Genomic DNA, 12,933 nt, shown 5'->3' on the forward strand with positions numbered 1-12,933 from the left:
GGTTTCACTGTTGTATCTGAATGCTGTAACCATCGCTGGGGAGGCTGCTGCTGCAATTAGTAACACAGTTGGCCCTATTTCCCCTGTCAAAAAGAAACAGAAATCCAAGGATGTATCTACTCTTCCTCAAATTTCTTTGGAATAGGAGTAGTTTAATGGGTCTTGTTCAATATTTAATTCAGGCTTTCGATTCTCCTTGTAATGTAGTTTCTAGTAAAATAGAGTGATACATAATTTCCTGAAGAGTTTCATGATTCTGAATCTGAACAGAAGGATGCAGGGCTGGATATAGTTTTTTCTTCAGATTTCTGATTCAGACTCTGAGGAGAGCTCAATTTCTGATTCTTTCTGTTTCTTTGAGACTATTGCCAGAATGTGCTGATATTTTCAGTGGGAGAACACTGAGGTTTCTCACTCCCTCAGAAAATACTATGAATTGTTACAGAAGAATTTTCCAGATCCTGCACAATACCCTTCAACCTCTAGGAGCAAGAAATCTGGACAACGCCATAAATGGACGGACAAAAAACATAGGGGCACTTTAAGTTCTTCTCTTACAGACTTAGAAAGTTAATAGAATAACAGGTTTTGCATTATCATGCATTTTCTGAAGGGTATCAAGTCTTGATCTGAAATTTCTGTCACTATTTCCTGACTTAAATCCTCAATAATTAGCCAATGATTTGCCAGAAAACCACAATTTTATGAGAAACAGACCAAAAATATGAGGCAAAAATATGGGCATTCTGCGAAAATCTGTGCATTTGAGGGGTATTTTCTACACTCGTTCCTCCTGTTCTGTCTGCTTTAGAGTATGTGTATATTATCTGCAATTTTCCTGATAGTTAGCCAGCTGCCTCTAAAAAGGCAGATAGAATGTATAAAGTTCTTAGTATTTTAAATGTTTATGCTCTGTTCCCAAACCTGACCCAGCAGCTATAGCGCTAGATGATCTCACTGCTGCTAACCACCTAAGCAGTTTCAATTCTACTCTGATAGGGATGGGAAAATTATTGTTGGGTATATTCTGCAAATTTCACTTTCAGAATTTTGAATTATCAGGATCATATGTTGGTTTGCTCTCACTAATGGTGAAAGTATGAGGAATGTTTTATCTGCAGCTTTTTTTTTTCTTGTGAGGAAAAATCTGTTAAATAACCTAGTTTTGTCAATTGGACAGGTCACTGCCAGGAGCACAAGCCCTTTGGCACAACCCCCACTTTTTTACATTCATTAAAATAGGAAATCTCTAACTGAAGCTTCTTTACCTTTAAAGATTTGTGGTCCAAGGTCTTCAAAAAGTCCACTAAAGGAGCTTCTGATGTCCCTGTGTCAATAGACACAAACTCGTTCCTGTTCTCAAAAACTGGGAGTTGTTCATTCAACCAAGATGTAACATTCAGTGAGTCTCCAGTTCGGCTCAGAGATGAACTGGTCCTGGGACGTTCACCGGTAGGTCTAGGATGTACAGGAACCCTTGAAACAGTTGAGGTGGAACGTCCACTGTCCTCACGGTCATTCGACCCATCACTGGTGTCAGCTGTCGCCATGGGTGCTTTAGATTTCAAGAGTGGTCATAGATTTGTGACAATAGACGTAAAAGACCTTTATACGTCTATCCCTCATGCTATAGGGATCGACTGGGTCACTGACCGTTTATTATATCATAACGCTAGCAGTGTAGAAATCAGATTGGTGCAGGAATTGTTAGATGTCATCTTGAAGTTCAACTTTGTAACATTTGGGGGAGAGATATATTTACAGAAGACTGGTGTAGCCATGGGCTCACCAGTAGGGGCCAGTTTTGCCAACATCGTAATGGCTGAATGGGAACACAGATATGTCTTTGGTAATAGTAACGGTCAGTTCAAAATCAATTTTTATACCAGATTTTTGGACGACATCTTTATACTGACAGAAGGTTCAACTAATGATGTGGGGACTTTCATGGACCATCTCAATTCCAGCACGTCTTTTTTGAATTTTACATTTGTAGAGTCTGATTCTAGAATTTCTTATCTGGATGTAGACTTATACAAAGACATTTCTGCTGGTAGCTTTAAGGCCAAAATATTTCGTAAGAGTTCCTATTCTAACACCATGTTGCACTTTACCAGTGCCCACCCTGGGGGCACCAAAAAAGAGGGGTAGTCCAGGGGCAACTTGTGCGCGCTGCTCGAATGGTAACAGACTATGAACCCTTTTTAGAAGAATGTGAGTTTATTAAGGGATTGTTTCTACACAGAGGTTACCCAGACAAGTTTATTCATGACCTGGTTACTGAGGTCCAGACTAAAAGGTATGGGGGTGTTTATAAACCTATTTTACAAAGTATTTTGTTCACAAGTTGTCCACTAGAACATTCACCTCCAGTTATGCCTGAAGTCCTTGTAGACAACAAGAAAGTAGACACTTCTATTTCTTTCATCACTAATTATAGTGCTGAGATTCACTTAATTAAGGAGGTGTTTGTTAAGAACTGGAGTATTTTCTGTTGTGACGATGCCTTACAAGCCAGGTTTGGTACTTTGCCTAGTTTTATATACAGGAGGGGTGATAACCTCAAACGGATATTAGAAACAAAAAAGGACACTCGTGTCAGAGTAGAGGGCACTTTCAAATGTGAGAGTTGCAACATGTGCAGGCACATTGCCACTGGTTCGAGATTTAAGATTGCTGGGTCTTCTTTTTCCACTGTTGGTAGATTCAACTGTAAATCTCGATCGGTTATTTATTTAGCTTGCTGCAAGTCTTTCCCAGTGTTTTATGTGGGCAAGACTGACAGAGGTTTTAACGAAAGAATCTATGAGCATTTATATTGTATTAGGAAAAACAAGTGTGAAAACGCTTTGGCGAAACATGTCAATGACCACCCTCAGTACAGGTTTACTTTTAGGATGTTAGGACAGGTTCCCTTTGACATCAGGGGGGGTCCTTTTCAACTATTATTAGAGTGCCTAGAAGTGATTTGGCAGCTGAAACTCTGTTCATACAGACCTCCAGGTCTTAATGACAGAGTAAGTTTAGCTTGCATTTTGAAACTCAGAAGTATGCAGAGGTAATTTTAGCATTTATTATTTTCCATTCATGCCTTACTATTTTTTATGTTTTACTTTTTATTTCAAGTTATTAAATTGGTTCCATTTATTATGTTTCGTTTTTCTTGGTTTTAAACATTTTATGTTTAGACACATTTTAACCGATAATTTTTTATTTCATTTTAGTTAGTTTGATTTCAAAACACAATCTGTAAAGATCTGACTTTTGTACGTAATAGCTCTTTAAGAAGCTTTGAGATCAGCTATTTCCCCACACATTGATGTCAGCGAGTTTTAACCAGTTGGTTGGTCCATTCAAATGTACCATGTGTTGTTAATTGTGTATTTAAGGAGTTTTTTTCACATTTGTTACCTTTTGATGTTTGTCTGAAGAAGTTCAGTTTTCTTGAACGAAAAGTGGATGTTAATAAAACACTTAATATTGGACTCTTTGCTGCTGGTTCTGCTGACGTGGATTTTGTTTCATTCATCCCTTCACAACCTGTTGTCCTCCTCTTCCTCTTTCAAATTTTATGGTAACACTAGACTTAAAAGGTGTTTATCATCACATCCCTCTTCATCCAGACTTACAAATCCTTAAGAAAAGTCTGATGTCTGGATCACAATTTCAGTTTTCTGCATTACCCTTTCGACTATCTACTGCACCAGGTGTGTTTACAAAGTGTCTAGCTCCAGTTATAATTCATGGCAGGCTATAGGGTATCCACATTTTTCCATATTTGGATGACCTGCTTATCTTTGTAAAGTGCTAGGAATCTGTCCATCTCTCTCTTGATTGAGAGATCTCTTACACAAGCTAGGATTCCAAGAGAACATTCAAAAGTATTTCTTGACTCCTACACACAGGACTGTGTTCCTGGGATGCCAACTAGACACCTCAGTTCAAAGAGCTTTTCTTCCACAGCAAAAAATAGATATCTAGAGGTTTTCCACTCTGACTTTTGTAACAGAGAGGGACTACTTCAGTATTTTGTGTCTTATAACATCTATGATTCTCATGATACCCCAAACAAGACTCCGTATGAGACAGTGGTATCTGAAATCTCTTTGGTCCCAGCACTAACACCCTTTATCTTTTCAAATCCCAGTGCTGAGATTTGTCAGTAGAGAAATCATTTAGTGGAAACAACAGATATCCTTAAATCAACATCTCCCCCAGAATTTTCCGTCACTACAGACACCTCAGACTTTGCTTGGGGAGCAATTTCAGGAGGGATAAAAGTACAAGTGGGTGTGGGACACCAAGGACAGACACAAGCACATAAATATCCAATAAATTCTTGCCCTGATCAAGGCATTCAACTCTCTGGACCATGTTTTGTCCCAGGAACCTCTTCAAATGATTACAAGCTATGCCATAGTTATGTGGTTCATCAACAAGCAAGTGAGGGAACCAGGTCATACCCCCCTTTGCAGACTAGCCATATTACCTTGGAATATTGCTTCATAGCACAGTTTCACTCTCCAGGCATCCTACATTCTGTCAGAGCGAACTTGTTATAGACATGTTAAACAGGGCAAGGGGAGACCCTCACAGATGGAAACTAGATCAGGGGGATCTTCCAAGATTCAATTCAAGTGTGTGGACTTCCTCAAGTAGACTTCTTTGTCTCCTTTCTAAGCAGTTAATTAACAAGATTATGTTCCAGGACTCCATGCAAGAAAGCCTGGAAGACAGATACATTTTCTTTTAATGGACAGGAATGTTTCTGTATGCTTTTCCACCTTTTTCAGTAATATTCAAGGCACTTTTGAAGATTCAGAAGTAATCCCTCAGGATCATTGTGGTTACTTCCTTCTGCTCCAGACAGCTGTGACTTGCTTCTTTTGGAAATTGCCAGGGACGATTGCCACAAGCTTCCTTACAAACTGGATCTACTCACATGAGAAAAGGGGTGTTTGATACACCCTGACATCAATCAATTTCACTTGATTGCCTGGATGATAAGATCTTAATTCCTTTTAGGCACCTGTTTACTGGGGATTTGCAGCAGGTACTAAGAGGCAAGAAAGCCTGCTACTGGAAAATCTTGTATTAACAAACGAATAATGTTTTCTAGTTGGTGCCAACAACATAACCTGCACTCATTCAGGGCAAGTTGTTCTCTGGTTTTGCAATATTTGTGAATTACTGTCTTATGGCCTTTCTTATTCTTCTATCAAGCTTCATTGATCAGCCTTTTCAACATGTCAAGCCCACAAATCCTCCTCTTCCAATGTAGTCTCGTGGCAAAATATTTTTGAAAGGAGTTTTTGCATAAGAGGCCTCTAAGAAAACCAGTGACCTTCATTAGGAACTTAGTTTTTTGGTAGAGAAGCTAATACTTCCTCCATTTGAACCAGCCTACCTGGCGAACATGAGCTTCTTAATATGGAAAATAGTTTTTCTGATTGCTCTGACCTCTGCAAGAAGTGTAACTGAGTTGCAAGCTCTTACGGTGAGTCAGCCCTATGTCATTTTCCATAAGGACAGCATTTCTTTGAGAACTAATCCTTCCCTCCTTTTTGCCTGAAGTGTATCAGAGTTGAATTTAAACTAAACTCTCTCCAGCTTCTTATTTTCTTTCCTGGTCCTTTGAGGGTGAAAGGTTACTCTAAACCTTGGATATCCGCCGATAACCCAGGTGCTATCTTGACCAAACTAAATCTTTCAGTTGTCCATTTCTTTTGAAAGTAGGAAGGGTCAATCTGTGTCAAAACAGACTATTTCCAAATGGTTGTCTAAGCCGGGTTGTTATACTCACAGCAATGAGTTAATTCCAGACAGGGTCAAGGCCCACACTACCAGGGTTTGATTTCCTCTATGGCTTTTTGGACATGGTTGGATTATAGAGGTATTTCAGAAGCTGCTACTCGGTCCTCTGTATACATTTAGAAAGGACTAGAAGCTTGATTCCTTTGCTAGGTCTATTTTCAGAGGCTTCTGGACTCCTCTCAAGTGTAGTTAGCTAGGATAATTTTGCTGATATGGCTAAGGCTCTTGCAACACTGATCAATATGATAACGTACAGTTGTAAGAACAAACATACCGTAACAGTAGATGCTGTAATCACCACTGCTGCAGTTGCTGCTCCTTCTCTCCATACCCCCTTGTTTTTGGTGTAAGTTTTATGCCAGGTTGTGGACATTTATTTTTTCCTAGCTTTGTTCTTTCACAACTCAGCCTTACTCTGTCTGTTGGCAGGAAATCTCTGAAGGACTTTGCAACCAAACTTGTCTTTAGAGATCTCAGCTCAAACTGCCTGACAATTTGTGTGTGTAAGGTGCCCTAAAGCTTTGGAAGCTGCTTAGCTGTTATCTTTGGCAGGATATAATCCATATTTGGCAGGATATAACCTATATAGCTAAGGCTACTTTTGAACTTCAACTTATGGTAAGTTTAACCAAAAGCCAATCAAGGTACCATGGAAGAAGGAGGTCAACACAGCTCAAGTCTAGATCACAAGCTGGTTTTAATGAAAATTTCATTATTAATTTTCATTAAAACCCGCTTGGGGTCTAGATTTGAGCTGTGCTGACCTCCTCCTTCCATGTTTCCTTGATAAGCTGTGGGTACCAGTTTGAGTGATTTTTTTTCATTTATGGTAAGTTTACTTACACAGCTGTACTTTCTGAGGGACTTGAAAGATGTATAGAGAGGAACAGTATGATTATTTGCTCTCTAGGTCAGCAAATGTGATCTGAAGAAGCTTTACAACTAGGTGCATTATGGGAAGGGAAACGTTTAAAGGTGCTCAAGGCTGGAGCTTTAGTTTTAACGGATTGGATCTGACAAGTGGCTCAAGGACCCAACAGCCATATCAGATGGACAAGGATGAAAGGATCCAGAGTCACAACTATCATTTATCAGAGCTGAGCTAAGCTTCACGTGGTTGCCATTTTTTATTAGTATGTTTGTATTACAGGACACAGCATTGAAATACACAAGCATTAATGTACAAATCATAGATTCAAACACTTCAAAAACAATATTATCGGAGAATAAAAAAAAAATGGCTAACATCCAGTAATCAAAAAAGTAAAAGAAATCTCCTTTACCAAACATTTAGCCCTAACTCTGGCAATCACTTCAGACTAAATTTGTCTGAATAGTTATACTCTTAGGGAAAAGGGTTTTTGTAAATGGATAGGGTTATGGGCAAGTATTGAAGTTTGTACCCATTAGTAAGGTGAATGGGGGGATCTCTGTCTCCTGCTTCACTTTACTCATGCGTGCCAACCCTAACATTATACATTAATTTACAAAAAAAAAAACTTTCCTAACAGTACCACTACACAACATGCACACACACGCATGCACACACATCATACATAAACAGCAGTACATCTGTCTTCTGATGTGGCCCTTATTCTGTTTTGAACCCAGCAAATAACTGCATTCCTGCCCACGACAACATTTGTTAGCACACTGTCAAACAAATTGTATTCGACAAACACATATACACGCACACACTCCACACTAAGTTCTCATCATAACCCAGAAACAGTTCCACTTGTGCACGTGAGCACGAACACCACTAAATCTGTCCCTTTACTGTAACCCTACTTAGCAAACAGTTGTGCACACACCAGAAAAATCTGTCATCTTACTTTCACCCTAACACATGCTCCCTCCCAAACCCACTTACTGTAGAAAAAAAAGCTCCCAACGTCCTCCTTTCAGTGTTAAAACATACTTAACAAGGATTGCATCTGAACTACGTCAGCAGCTAAGCACATTGTCAAACAAATTGCTGTTTGACAGAGAGTACAGAACCAGATTGCTGATAATCATGAGCCCGACTAACTTTATTTTGTTTATATATTTAAATTTGTTTATTAGGATAGAGCACTGATTTCGATGAACCATGTGCACTTCCAGCCTGAGAGTTCACATTCTAGCATGAAATGCTGTAACAGGGATTTCAGAATCTGAGTAGAAATTTCCCAGTACAGATACAGACCATTAAAATTCTATTTGCTTGCACACATTTTTTAATATAAAGTTTGTAGTGTTACTATATTCGTAATGATTATCTGTAAAGGCCATATTTACATTAATGTACTGATTTTGCAGAGAAGAGGATGCAGTGAACTAAAAGTTACCTGATGGAGACTGTAAGAGAAAGGAGACGATATTAGCAATAAAAATGTATGTTAAAAGTGTTTGAAATGTGGTTATACAGGAACAGAGATGTACTATTAAAGTCATAAATTAGGTTCTGTGGTTCTCTAAAAGTGTATGTATTTGGCTATTTAAGCAGATGTCCTTTTAGGGTAGATCTGAATTTACGGTAGGAGTTGAGCTTCTTGATGATGAAGGTTGGGATTCCCACAGCATTAAAGCACAAGTGGAAAAGGTGTGGTTGATAACATGGAATATGTTTGCTGTGTACATAAAGGAAGTGCACTGGAGTGCATCTAAGGTTCTAATGAGTTTGTTGAAGGAAAGGAAGGTATGCAGTTTAAGAAGTTTAAACTGAAGAAGGTTAGTAGAAGCTCACTCCTTTGTTGGACTAGAAGCTAGTTAGCTTTTGACAAATGTTAACTGTGGTCTTTACAGGAGGGGCTACAGTGATGAAACAACAAATCATATTGGAGGAAATGTATATGGTAGTGTTTTTTCCTGGTTCCTGTTTTGAATCTAGAAGGGACACTATGCATAGAGCTTACAAGAGTATAACAATAGGGATTATTTATAGGATGGACTACAGTGGACCTAAAAGATATGTAGACAGAAGTAATAACATGGCTGATTGGAAGGGGCAGACAGAATGGAAAATAGTGACATCAGACATAGTGAGATGGTTAGACTTTCCCATTTAAGTACTGGATTCGTGATTGATAGTAATGACATGTTAAGAGATGATTAAAATTATGCATAAAAAATCAAGCTAGAGAGGGAAATGGCAGGTAGGCAGTAATAAGAGAACAATAAATAAACAAAGAAAGGTCGTAGTAATGTGACTCCTATTTAACTGGGGGGTGATGTTTGGAAAGAAGCAGTAGTAGTAATGCAGTGACCTTTCTGAAGATTAAATTCCAGCTCTTCTTAAAGTTTTAGTTCAAACAACAGAAGTAAGTCAAACACTGGAGCTGCTTGAATAATCAAACACCGAAGTCTGTGACGTTTAGGCTGTAGCTCTCCTGGAAGTTTTAGTTCACAAGCTGAAGTAAAACAACCACTGAATTTGCCTTAAGTTTTATTATGGTTTCAAGATGGGGAATTTCTGAATACTAAATATTGTCTTTAACACAAGAATTGGTCCAGCTTCCTATGTTTTCAGATGAGCCAGTACAAACAGGTGTACTGTCTTTAGCTACTTGACTGAAGGAGCAGAGAATATTCAGCTGAACAGTGAAGTACTTCTGGTATGCGTGTTAATGATTCCTAGGTTTAACCTGTCTTTTTATGTGAAAATCAGCATGAAATAGATTTTAAATAATGAAAAAAAAAAAAACTCCCCTTCCAAATGTCAGCAGGATAATTATTTGGCTTTTACAGTGACTGTACTAGCCAAATAATTACCCTTAAGCTTCCATGAAAATCAATGTGACTTCTAACTCAGCTGTGAGTAGTCATGTTGTTTGTTAGCATGACTTCACCTCTGTGCCTCATAAACATTGTTACAGAACATAGGTTGCCAAATCCTGTTGTATTATTATGCCCTCTAAGCACCCGAGACTATTTGCTGATGGCGATGGATCTTCATACTTTCCTAGCAGTCTCTAATCTTTCAAGTCGAGACTACTAGCAGTAGTAAATACTCTGATGATCTGGGACCATTCTCAGTGTTGGTCTGGTGTCTTGCTAGAAAATAATCAGTGAACAGTGGTAATAGCACAGAGCGCACCTATGTTGTTCATTTTTTTATTTATTTTTATCATGATCAAGGTCAGGGTAAAGTGCCCTTTATGAAAAAGTTGAAATATCAGTGGCATTTGTTACACAACTTTGGTGATCACTCATTGCAGGTGATCACCAGAAGCTGCTATCCAATTGGGAAGGTAAGTCTTTGGATGAGATCAAGTGACAATAAAGTGTTCATTGCCATGGCTTGTTGGGGTGGGATCAGTGTATCTATCTTAGATCTGCAAGTTGAAATACATTATTGTAATCATTTGTTAACATCAGAGAGGTATGCAGAAAGTGGTTGACTTTTAGGGGCAGGTAGGAAGGCAAATTGTGTGAGAACATAATATCATCTGGCTTTTTCTTAAGGGCTGTATATATAGTTCTTTTGAAATTTATTACTGAACCTGCTTTTCATTTCCTTCACAGTAATCCCACAGAAATGTGTGCAGAAAATGGCAGACTTTTTTTTTTAGGGAGGCAGATTATGTATGAAAGCAAAGGGCAGTTCCAAAATTAATGTAACTCAATCATGGAAATGGCAGGTTTGAGGGAGAGAGGCATGTCTATGGGGATGAAATACATTACTGTGTGGTCATTATTTTTTCACTTTCCTCACAATCAAATGTCAGAGATGTAAACAGAAGATGGCTGCCATTTTGGAGTAGGAGTGAGGAGGAATATTGTACCTAAAAATTCATGATTGCCGTTTAAAATGATATGGCTTTTTGGTGGGCAACATATATAAAATGTATTATGGTAGCCATTGTATGTCACACCTTCGCAGAAATATACAGAGTAAGACTGTCATTTTGGGGGTGGGTGCTGTATGAAAACAAATGGGAGTTACAAGATCACTTCTGAATGAATATCGATATGGTTGAGAGGCAGTATTTGTTAGAGCGTAACATCATCATTATATAGGTATGTGATGACTTCAAAGTCAAAAGTAGTGTATCCTGTCAGATGTGGGTGTGTCTTGTACTAAGCATCTTAGAAGTCTGTGAATGTTTATTGAAATGTGTCGTAGGGGATCTGACGTACAACCTTTTATATACAGTTAATAAATCCATTGTTTTAGGGTGGAGGGGGGGTGATAGCCAATTTTCACCTTTTTTGTTTCTATACTGCGAACCAATTGGATAAATCCGGATTAGTACAAAGAACATGTACTAAATGTAGTTCCCTTGTTAAAGCATTAAACAATTGAGATAGATTTATAAGAGTGAACTTATTTACAGTTCATTGCAGATAGTTTCATAGTAAAACAATCATGGCATACATATGCTTCAAAGATGATACTTGGAAAGTATTTGATTTAAATGTTTATACAATCTCTTACCCAAATATCAAAATGTAAGTTTCCGCGTACATATGAATAAGGCTTCCTGGAGGAGTAGATGTATTTATTACCCAAGCACTTTCAAGAATTTGTATTAGGTTAACTAGGCAATGTAGTACTCTGAGTAAATTAAATGGTTAAAAAGAAAGATAAGACTTTTAGGCCGCCAAATTTTCAAAGCAAAATTTATGAAGCCAGGGTATTACTAAGGCTTTCAGGCCTATACAATATTTTTACAACTTATGAACTTCTTTTATTATTAATGATCAGTAAAACCTTGCTGGAGTCTGTTCTGTAGTGTTGTATATTCCTAAGTAGCCTTCTATTATAAGACTGTACAAACATCAATAGGTTTGGATACTATTTGCTGACATACTCTTTCTTCTCTGTCTTTACACTGTACATTTAATCTTGTAAGTCAAAAGTACTGGTAAGAAGTAGGAATATATTCAGTTTCTTCCCCTGTAACTTTAGCTATATTTTTCCCATGCTTGTCTCAGTCTCACCTTCCTGTTGTGTTGTTTTAAAGTTTATCTGGCTTACCTAAAGGTCAGCAATTTTTGGCATTTCCTAGGGTCAGCTTGTAGAGGGCACTGCTTCTTCATCTCCCAACGTATGTACTGAGGTCTCTGTGAGTAGCTCCTTTCCTAAGGAAGGTAGCTCATGCCACATGTCTCCAGTATCAATCGCTATTTCTGCCTTATTCATTTTTTCTTGTTTATTTTATGAACATGATGCACATAAGCCCCTTTGTTCTGCTTACAGTTTCTGTATTTTTGCTCAGCAGGGACATAATGAAGGTTCTGTTCAAGGTTGTTTTGTTTAGCAGTATGTATTACCCTCTCCTATTTCTTTCCTTGTTTATGTTGCTCCTCTTCTGTCACACTGTCAGCCTGTGTATAGGTAGAAGTTACTGCTCCCTGTCCTGCCAGCACTCTTCCCTAAGTTGTTGTCCCCTTGCAAAGTGCATCTCAGAAAAAAAGTTTACTTTTTTCTTTCTTACAGGTACCGGATATCTAGATCTTCATTTACTTGAGTTTTCTGTTTTATACTGACAAAATGGGTTTCTAGATCTCTGAGCACATACTATTTTTTTCATTCTTCCTAATCCAGTTAAGTCCACCTTAATAATACGTTTCTCTTCTCCATTTTCAGGCTCTCTGTTTTAGCTTGACAGTAAGTTTAGAATTCTGCTCAGGTTGTGAATGCTCCATATTTTCTAACTGTATTCACTTGGAATACACCCTTTCAGTCCGTTAGTCCTCCTCTTTAGTTTTGCTAGTCATTTCTACTCTGTGCTGTGCTGCGCTTTCATGCTGCAATGCCATTTCTACTCCTTGCTTTAACATTTTCAGGGCTGCAATATTTTGCTATTCATCTCCCTTCCTTGTACTGGCTCTCTTCTTGCAGGCTACTCTGTCATTGATGAAATATGCCTAACCACAGCTTACTCACTAACCTTCTCTACTGAGTCCTTGTTATTATCCGTCTTTAGGCTACCCAACTGAAACTACTTGAGCAGTGCTGTAACAAAATAGCTAAATTTGCAGGTAACCTACCACTTAGGTCATATCATCACTTAGCCTTAAACCTACTCCTCTGGTTAGACTCCCTTACTTGCTTGCCTTACTTCCAATTGAGTATTATACATACTCTTATCCACATCTCTGAATACCACAACCTAGCCAATATTCTTCTTT

The 12,933-nt window shown here is 38.3% G+C and overlaps 1 protein-coding gene across 4 annotated transcripts in view; it reads left to right on the top strand.

Moving 5' to 3' along the window:
• LARGE1 (LARGE xylosyl- and glucuronyltransferase 1) overlaps positions 1-12,933 on the top strand; it is a 2,030,740-nt gene that overhangs the window by 891,624 nt on the left and 1,126,183 nt on the right. The window lies entirely within an intron of this gene.

Source organism: Protopterus annectens, chromosome 11.part0 (genome assembly GCF_019279795.1).
Source record: "Protopterus annectens isolate FY-2018-M chromosome 11.part0, PAN1.0, whole genome shotgun sequence".
Classification (NCBI taxonomy): domain Eukaryota; kingdom Metazoa; phylum Chordata; order Ceratodontiformes; family Protopteridae; genus Protopterus; species Protopterus annectens.